Here is a 9,376-nt window from a genome sequence, read left to right on the forward strand (position 1 = left end):
CTTTGCCTTACCAAGATTGAATGCTATATTTAGAAAAAAGTAAACAAAAATGACAGGATATCTTTTCCACCTAGAGCTATTTTTGAGATTCCTCAAAGGCCCCAGAGCAATTGCAAAGATTTACTTTCTACTGTATAAAAAGACAAGTACTTGAAATAATTAAGTTTGTTTAATGTGCTATATATTTCTTAGATTAATTCAAGGATACTGCAAGAGTTATATGGGAATAGTCATCACATTAGAAAAGGGGATTTCCTTTGAGAATTTGTTCAGGTAAGATGCTATGAATATAAGCGCTTCAGAAAACATATACCTTATTAGAAGACGCTGGGGATTTAGACATCTTATCTCAAAGCAAGCACTGATCAAACCCTTATGAAATAATTATGCTTTATATTCCAGCGGGGAATTAATGCTCCTGCATTCTGATGTTATTGATGATGCTCATAAATTGACCATAACCATTAAGTCTTTGTCACCACAGATAATTTTTGCTCTACTCTGATGTTTCTCTGAAGGTTCTGCCACATGGTGCAGGCCACCAGCCCAGCTTCTAGTCTTTGATGTCACGGAGAGGACCATTCCAGGCACTGTGGCCCCCGAAGCTCCCCAGTGAAGACTCTTGAATACCGGCTTCTGACCTAACCTCAGTTCGATGCTGTTAGACGGCACCCTGGCTGGGGCACCAGCTCTGGGGCTCTGCTTAGAGTGGAAGCACACAGCCTCATGAACTAGGTGCACGACTCACCTCTAGCAGAACAAGAGACAAATGAACCTGTGAGGGGGTGTTCTGATTTGACATCTGATGCTTGGAACTTAGTTATTCTGTTCAACGTATGTATTATGAAACCCTTTCTTGGTGTTTCTGAAGCATTGCTGACACTCAGTTAAGTAGACCCTGCTTTTGTAAAGGAACGAGAACACTATTAAATCAGCCCCATTCTCACTGATTCCCGAGAAGTCCTAGGCCCTTACTGAGTCTCCCTCTTTTTTTTTTATAATGGCAGTACAGCTAGTTACATAGATCTGATACAAATCTGTCCAACTATTTACCAGAACACAGCTGAATTATGTGACTAAGACCATACAAGGACTGTAATATTTCAGAAGAATTCTTATTTACTCAGGAATGACATGCTGCTTTAAGAAAACAGTGTAAACTCAGGTTAACCCCGCGTAGGGTCTTGGCCTTACAGACAGTGAGGCAGGCCACCTCCTGGTAAGACAAGAATCTTTGTAAATTTTAGGGACTTTGAGAAGAGAGGAATTCATTAGATTTATTGGTACTGTGAGGACCAATAAAATTCTCCAGTAGAGCTTTTTTAGACTTGATTTCCTAATCTCTGGATAGCAAATAATAGCGGCTTTAAAAATAAAATTCAATCTCCTTAGAAAAACTTCCAAACAGCAGTTAATTCTGTGGCCTTATTCGTAACTCAGTACTGCATGGTTCTCAATTTACAAAGCAAATATGTGGTTAATTAACATTCTTGTAGCACCTATGGAAAGAAGCAGACCAAATCTAATGAGACCAACCACTTTATGACCATGCATAGAATTGGGAGATAGTATTTATGATCCCCAGGTGAGCTTGTAGGTAAAAATCTGAAAGACTCTGAAATTGGCAAAGGATTACAGGTGGCTCTTTTAGTGGAATTCTGGGAGCAATCTACCAGATCCTCCAGCCTTATCCAATCCCATAGGGGTCTGCCTCTTGGATTGTCTTTGACTAGACTGTTACCGCTGTAAATTCTAGACAATTGGTAGAAGTAAAAATGACTCTTTTCTATAGAAATGCGAATGAATTTCATCTGTATACACACAATTGATTTCTCCCCTGTGGAAAAGGTGATCCCAGCATCTTATCAAGATGATGTTTGGGACTGCTTCTGCATTTACTGGTAGATCTGCATCAGCTTTTGTGATGGGTGTGTGTGTGTGTGTGTGTGAATTATATATCTATATCTATCTATTTCTATCTCTATCATCTATCTTATAGAGAAAGGTATGCAAGAATGAATGCATAAGATAGATATCTATACATTCATTCTTCAGATTCTTCTTTGAATTAGTTAAATATGTTCATTTTAAATTTGTACAACTTATGATTTTGTGAATTTGAGAATGGTCCTCTGGAGAAATCATCCTTTATAAGTAAACCTGATCCTGTAGGTAGAAGGATGGATTACCCTGGAAATCAGAGTCAAGGCCTGAAAACCCTGGTGTCCAAAACAGGTTTGGTTCCTGTTGTTCCCCAGAACCAAGCCACTGATTGAATCTGCTGCCGAGTCCACACTTAGGAAAGTCTTCCAATAGTTCAGCTTTCAGGCTTTGCAGAAATAAATAATGGAACTGACCTATCTGACCAATTCCATGTCTCCTCCAAAGAAACCTAAGGTGGAAGTTGCAGGACAACCTCACTAGAGCAGATTTTTACAGATGACATCGTAGCTCAAAACCCCCAGGTGGGAGTTCTTCATTCAGGCACAAAAGCAGTGTGTGTTTCAGGAGAGACTAGATCTGGACCAGCAGAGAACATGAGCAGTCAACTGATATTTGGGACAGGGGGAGGAGGAAGTCCAGGAATGCAGTTTTGGGGAGCTTGGGGTGGAGCAGAGGCATGTCCAACAGTCCATCCACCTGCTCTCTGGGGTACAGGCCCTTTGTGCTTCCTCCTCCCATGGCCAAGGCCAGTGGTAGCTGGATTACCTGCTCTTTCAAGAATCTGCACTTTCAACCTCTCTCTTCAGCCTAAAGATATATATATATATATTCAACCTCACCCCAAATGCACTGTGAAAATGCCAAGATGGAAAGGGTTCCTAACTTCACACAGAACTTGAAAGATCTCATCTCTGATGTAAGGTGCTGGTCATGGTGTGAGTCATTTCAGATCTTCTCCCCCTTTCTTTGTTCCACGGGAAGCCACCAACTATAGTATTCTGCCATCCCAAGCCTTCCCAGATGGGCTTCTGTGTGCAAATCAGAGGTGGGAGAAATGAAGACTTTGTGAGATCATCTGTGGAATGCTCCAACGTATTTAATGGACAATTAGCCCAGGACTCAATTAGAATTCAAGCAAGACTGAGCCTGTGGCTAATTAAGGCACTGGGCAGTGACGCTGAGAGCTAGTGGCTGAGGTACCTCAGTACATTTAAGTCAGAAAATTTGGTCCATTAAGAGTCGCTCATCACCATTTTGAAGTTTATTTTTTGAACATGAGTTTGTGCAGAACAATTACTAGTTATTGAAATAGGGGTTTTAGGATCTTGGTTCAAAGTTGAGTGGTTTAAACTGTGTCCTCTAATTCCATTTGGAGGAAATTGTTGTCCGCTTCTTCTTTCGCATAGAGTTTCTGAGAGTAAAGTGGAAATACGAAAGGCAAAGCAGGAGAGGCACTCATGGCTTCTGTAAAATGGAAAAGGAGACAGAAATAATCAGGTATAGCAGATGTTTCTCTGGCCTTCTGCAAATGGCATATTCAAAAATTAGGGAAAATAAAATCCACGTTCACATTGCATGCCTTTATTGAGCACTAGTTTGCATGCTATCTGTGCGCTAAGTCAGTTTCACGATTTTATGAGAATATATGCTCTGTGCTCCTCAGACCCATGAGTTGACCAGAATCGGCCGTAGAACTGTCAGCGTTGAATCTGGAAGAATCAAGTGACATTCTTCAACCCCATTGTTCTAGCCTTTTGGGGAGTAAGGGATGTTTTATTTGTCTTATTTTAACCTATAAAGCCTTTCCTTAGAACACACACAAAGTTTGCAGTTTGAGAAGATCTCATGAGATATAGCTCTATATCACAGGTTAAAAACCCTTGACTCAGCGACCTCAGTAGATATGTCAGGCAGCAGAATCAGAGCTGGGAGCAAGGACATCAGCTTGTTCTTGGGCGTGCCTGCCGGGGGACCCCTGACTCCAGCTCATCCTGCATTGCTGAGTATTTCTGGGCTGGTCAGGGTGGGGTAATACGTCTCTCTCTGTCTGGTTGTTTTAATCAATCCCACAGTATTGAAAGATAACATTGTATTTCTGCCCCTTCCATGACAGTTGTGCAATACCTCTTTGAGAGCTATTCCCAGCTTCTGTATGTGAGGACACAGACAATCAATACTGCATGCCATCTGTGACTTGCCCCGCTTATCCTTCTAAAGAGCTATTGGTTAATCTTCTCTAGCGGGAGAGGAAACAGCTATCTCAACCTTCTGCCAATGTGGGGGTTAATTTGATGATTTTGTACTTGATCACTGCTTTAGGAAGAGCGCTACCTATCTGCAATTATCCCAAAGAGGAATTGTGCTGAGGTATGTATCACTTCTGATGATGAAAATGGCAAAGTGACTGGTCTCTCTATAATTGCCAAGTAAATCATGATGCATCTTTTGCTGGGCCTCCTCTGATGGACTTCTAGTCTCCACCAATATCTGATTCTCCTTTCTCCTGGGTAATGGAGAAGATTGAACTTTCCAGTTCTGTTGTAGTTAAACAGGGCATGTAACTAATTCCAATCAGTGATTTCAAGTAAAATGCTGTTGGCTACTTCCAGGGAAAAGCATTGTCAATGTAGGTAATGGGGTGAGGGACACAGACCAAGTGCTGAGTTTGCAAAGGTGTGAGTGAGCTGGGTTTGTTTTTTTTTTTTTTTTTTTTGAGAGAGAGAGAGAGAGAGAGAGAGAATTTTTTAATATTTATTTTTTAGTTATTGGCGGACACAACATCATTGTTTGTATGTGGTGCTGAGGATCGAACCCGGGCCGTACGCACGCCAGATGAGCGTGCTACCGCTTGAGCCACATCCCCAGCCCAAGTGAGCTGGGTTTTAAGAAAGGAACACAGACGGTGGTCAAGTTGATGTTGGTAACAGTGAGGGGTCTTATGGTAGTGCATCGGCTTGAAAAGGCAGGGGAGGGGCAGCCATGAGGAGACAGAGAAAGAGAGAGAATCTCCAGCTCCAGAGGTAGCTGACCTCCCATCCCACCCTTGACTGGCATCGCTCCCTTCCCTTGCTGGCTTTCGGTAGGAAGATGCAGTCAGCCACCATGTTCCCACAGAGAGTGAGTGGAAGAACCACACCCAGAACTCGCTGAGCGTCTGCTCCCAGAGCTTCTGCCCTCCACAGTCCTACTGCTTCACCCCAGTGGTCACATCCCATGAGGTGCCAGAGGACAAGAGAGCTCATCTGTGTGCTCCACCTAAATCAGCCTCCTGTGCCCTGGAGCATGCTGGAGAAAGCAGGTTGCGGGTGAGGACCTCCTGAGGGGCTGGCAGGATGTCTGGCAGGAAACCCTCCAATGCTATCTTCTCTTCGGTGGCCATTATGGATGCCTGTGATGGGCTGGAGGGGACACAGTTTCAGCCAGCCTTGGAGGCCAAGCCAATGCTTACAGGACATTGTCCCTAAGGGTTCCTGGATCCACAAATAATTTTGCAGGAGCAGGACATGATTCTGGTGTATAAAGCCAGGGAGATTTTGTTGTTGTTTGTGCTTGACGGATAAGACAACTCTGAACTTTGTAAGGAAGGGTTTTGATGCTTACCTTGTTGGTGTGCCATGAGAATAATCTCTTCAGCACTTAGATGGAGGACCAAAATGCATCTACTCATTTCCTTGTGCATTTGCTAAGTTTTATGAGCCCACAGGGGGACTTTGTTATTGGCTTAACCCAATCCCCAGTCTCCAGTGAGTCACACAGCTGGTCTTCGGGCTCATTCCTCTTGGAATCTTTCAGTATCTGGACACTCAATGCCTAATATGTGCATACGACATACATGATCAATAATTCAAATTTTGTACTAGCACCAGACACAGCACTGTGCCACGGTCAATATTTCAGAGTTATTGATCACCCTTTTATCCACTTAACCTCTTTCCTTCTTTGGAGGCAGTGCTCAGCATTTAAGATCTTCACTCCAATGGGGATGGCTACACTGGGCCATTGTCCAGCGTTGACATCACATTCAACAAGGGCAGCTCCTGGCTGACTGGCGGGACGGTTGAGCCAAAGCTGGTGGTGTGCGTCTCTTTCTGCCTGTCCATTCTTTTTGTCTTCTTCCTGTCCTCAGAGTAACATCTGCTGTTTGCCAAATTTGTTCCTGGATCTTTCGTGGCACAAACTTTGAATCTGGAGAATGAATAGAGAGAATAAAGCCCAAGAAAAACAAGGAAAGAAAGGGATTTAGCTCCACAGCTTCATTTTTTCTTCCCCATAGAGAGGTGGAGAGCAGGGAATGGGAATAGGAAGGTGGGGAAGCGAGGCAGGCCACGGGTGGAGAGCATCTTCGGCGTTGCCGCGGCTCTGGAAAAGCTCTGAGAGTGGGAGATTTGTCGAAGCGTAGAAGGGGGTTGAGAACTCTTTCTGGGTATTAAGGATGTATTTTTCCTTAACATTGAGCATTAAATACAATTGCAATCACTTTTTAAACGATTTTAAACCTCTGGATTATGGTTTTGTAAATTCAAACCTATGCTGAGCTAGGAACACTCAAGAATCTTGGATTTATTCATATTAAACTTTGATTTAAATGCTAGGAAGCCTCTCTTTTCAAAGTTGGGTTTTCAGATAAATTCATCTTCTACTTAACAGAGGAGTTAAAAGACAACAGAGGAGTTAAAAGACAGCAGATGGCAATTTCCTCCATCAAGATGAAAAACTCAACGGCAACCTCTGTGCGGGCATTTCCTCACCCTCCCGTGATGGAGAAGACACTCTGTGCTGTCTTCTCTAGCCCACCCCTCCACATCTGTCCAGCCCAGCTCCTCAGGGACCTCAAGGTGCTAGCTGCCTCCTTCTGACCTAAGTCCTCAAATATCTTGTCTCTCCTTGACTCTTAGCATTTCTTTCTTAAAAAACAAACAAACAAAAAGACACAATTTCCTACCATTTCATTTGTGCTTGTGTTTTTAAGTCAAATTTCTTGAGAGAGGTGCCTCACTTTCCCCCTCATTTTCTACCTTGGACTCTTACCCATAGACCTTCTTCACCTCCAGGCTGGTCTCGGAGCTAACTGTTCCGTAGACATTCTCGTCAGTGGGTGGCATGGCATTCCTATCGCTTGCTCCAATGCCCACCCTTCCATCTTGCCTTGTCTTGCAGTATCTGGCACTTTGCATGATACCCACCAACTTGAAGTTGTTTGTGAGCTATCATGACACTAAGTTCTCCTGGTTTTCTTTCTCTCTGGCCTTGACCTTAGTCTCCTTTGTAGATTTTTCTTTTTTACCATCCCTTAAAAATGGGATTCCTCAAAGATTTTAATTCTCGGTCCTAAATTCACACACCTACCTGGGGTGTTGCCATATTTAATCACTTCTGTTTGCATTCATCTGTTGATGACTCCCAAATCTCTGTTTCTAACAAAACTTCTTCTTGATCGTCAGATTGAGATATCCATTCATTTATTCTTATCCCCCACAATTACTTATCTCCTCCCTAGTTACACATGTCCAGATCCGGACTCATGATCTTATGCTCAGCCATAATGTACTCAAACCCAACCATAACATCTCAGGCTTTGCACTTTTTTGAATAGTTGTCATGTACTCTCTTTGTCCAAGACCATATTTCTAATCCCCATTCACTCTTTCTCTCATTCCCCAGTTGTCTCTAACTGAGAGAGTAAAAGAAACTGAAGTTAAAATGTAAAGGACCAGGTATTGCAAAGTTTCTAAGCTGCAAAGCCTGAGTTAAAATGTAAAGGACCAGGTATTGTTAAGTTTCTAAGCTACACTCAAAGCCTGAAATTCCTGTAGCTGTTAAGACAATTCCCGGGACTGCCTATTAGATATGTGTAGGAATCCCCCCTGACAACTTAGCTGCTTAACAACCCAGTGCAGCTCAGCGCGTAGGCACCTCAGGGCCTAAACCAATCAGTTTGAATGTATACCCCGCTTTAGGACTGACCTATCACCCCCGCCCGACCTGTTCCCGCCAATGAATGTACTAATCATGTTTGAGAGTTGTTGTTCGATTTTCCCGCACCTCATGATGATTTGCTCTGATGTATGCAAAGCCCCCGCCCTCCCCAAAAAATGTACTTAAGCACTGCTTAACCCCTGCTCGGGGCTCTGGGCGGCTCTCCCTTCTTGAGTGAGCAAGGAGCCCCAGCGTGCTGAATCTTCAATAAAGCCCTTTTGCTGTTGCATGAGATGGTCTCTTGGTGGTCCCTTACATAACTTCTCTTAATATAATTCCTAACCCTCCCTCCTCTTCATCAGTGCCCTCTGTCTCACTGCCAAGCTCCAAGGTCAGGCCCTTATAGTTCTTGCTGTTGTTAACCACTTCCTGCCTGGTCTGCCCACAGTCCTTTTGGACCTGTTCATTCTCTACACCACACCTGCAGGGAATTTGCATAAGCACAAAATCATGCCAATAGCTTTGTGTGACTTAAATTTTGTTAGATGAAGTTCCAAACTTTTCTTGCTTCAGCTTCATCTCTCAAACAGAAAGTTCTATTTTGAACTTTGAACAGGTGGATTTATCCTTGATCCAGTATAGTTCCAGATTTCAGAGGTTTTCTGAAACTTCACCATGATATTGTACACATATTCAAAATACCTAATCCTCGGTCAAAATGGAGAATATAAATCAGAGGACACTTTCTGGAACCTGCAGCTGGGGTTCTGTGCCCTGTTTCCTCTGGCACTAACCCAGTGTGGGCACAGTTCCAGGGATCAGGATGGGGTATCTTTGGGGGCTGTTATTCTTCCTATAACCACACCATGAACAAACCAGAAAAAAACTCTCCTCCCTCATGGATCTCGAATGTCGTGGTACCGTGTGAGATTCACCAGCTGCTCACTACAGATCTGTGCTAACAGAGAACAATCTCTTTGATGAAGAAGGCATTTCCCAACCCCCACTGCCAAGTTTTCATGAGCACACCATCCAGTTTTTGGTGTAGGGATGTTCCTGCTCTCACACTGCTGAAAACAAATTAGCCAGTTTCATCCAATATTTTTCCATGCCCATCTTATTTTCAACAGAAATAAGACATGCCCATGTAATTCAATATTCTCCTTAGAGATGAGGAGTGCCTATGACCTCTCAGTCTGAGATGGGCCTGTGGGGGGTGGAAGGCATGCAGAGAATGGCAATTCCAAAGGAATAATTAAGGCAAGCACCACGAACATGGTAGCCATGAGCCTCAGAAGTGCCCAGTGTGTGCTTTCCAAGGCCTGGCTTCAGAAGTTCAAAGCAGGGGAGAGCCATGTGGCTTGTGTAGGTCCTGGGCAGAGGGGGTTGGGGGATGCAGGCAGTGGGAGCAGTGCTGGTCTAACTATCAAGCAGGAGCGGCCCAGGAGAGTGGGGGATGCAAACAGATGCATGTGGCTATAAACGGTTGTTATTTTAAAAACATTTTCTTTTGAAA

At 43.6% G+C, this 9,376-nt stretch overlaps 1 long non-coding RNA gene across 16 annotated transcripts in view; it reads left to right on the top strand.

The window, feature by feature from the left end:
- LOC120885717 (uncharacterized) overlaps positions 1-8,149 on the top strand; it is a 28,007-nt gene extending 19,858 nt beyond the window's left edge. For 13 of the 16 annotated variants that reach the window (XR_013424465.1, XR_013424463.1, XR_013424468.1 and 10 more), the window contains one exon: positions 519-8,149. This is a non-coding gene — a long non-coding RNA (uncharacterized LOC120885717). The remainder of the gene's footprint in view (positions 1-518) is intronic. The other 3 variants (XR_013424475.1, XR_013424473.1, XR_005728416.2) reach the window with 1 other exon arrangement.
- The last annotated feature ends 1,227 nt before the right edge of the window (positions 8,150-9,376 follow it).

Source organism: Ictidomys tridecemlineatus, chromosome 1 (genome assembly GCF_052094955.1).
Source record: "Ictidomys tridecemlineatus isolate mIctTri1 chromosome 1, mIctTri1.hap1, whole genome shotgun sequence".
NCBI lineage: Eukaryota > Metazoa > Chordata > Mammalia > Rodentia > Sciuridae > Ictidomys > Ictidomys tridecemlineatus.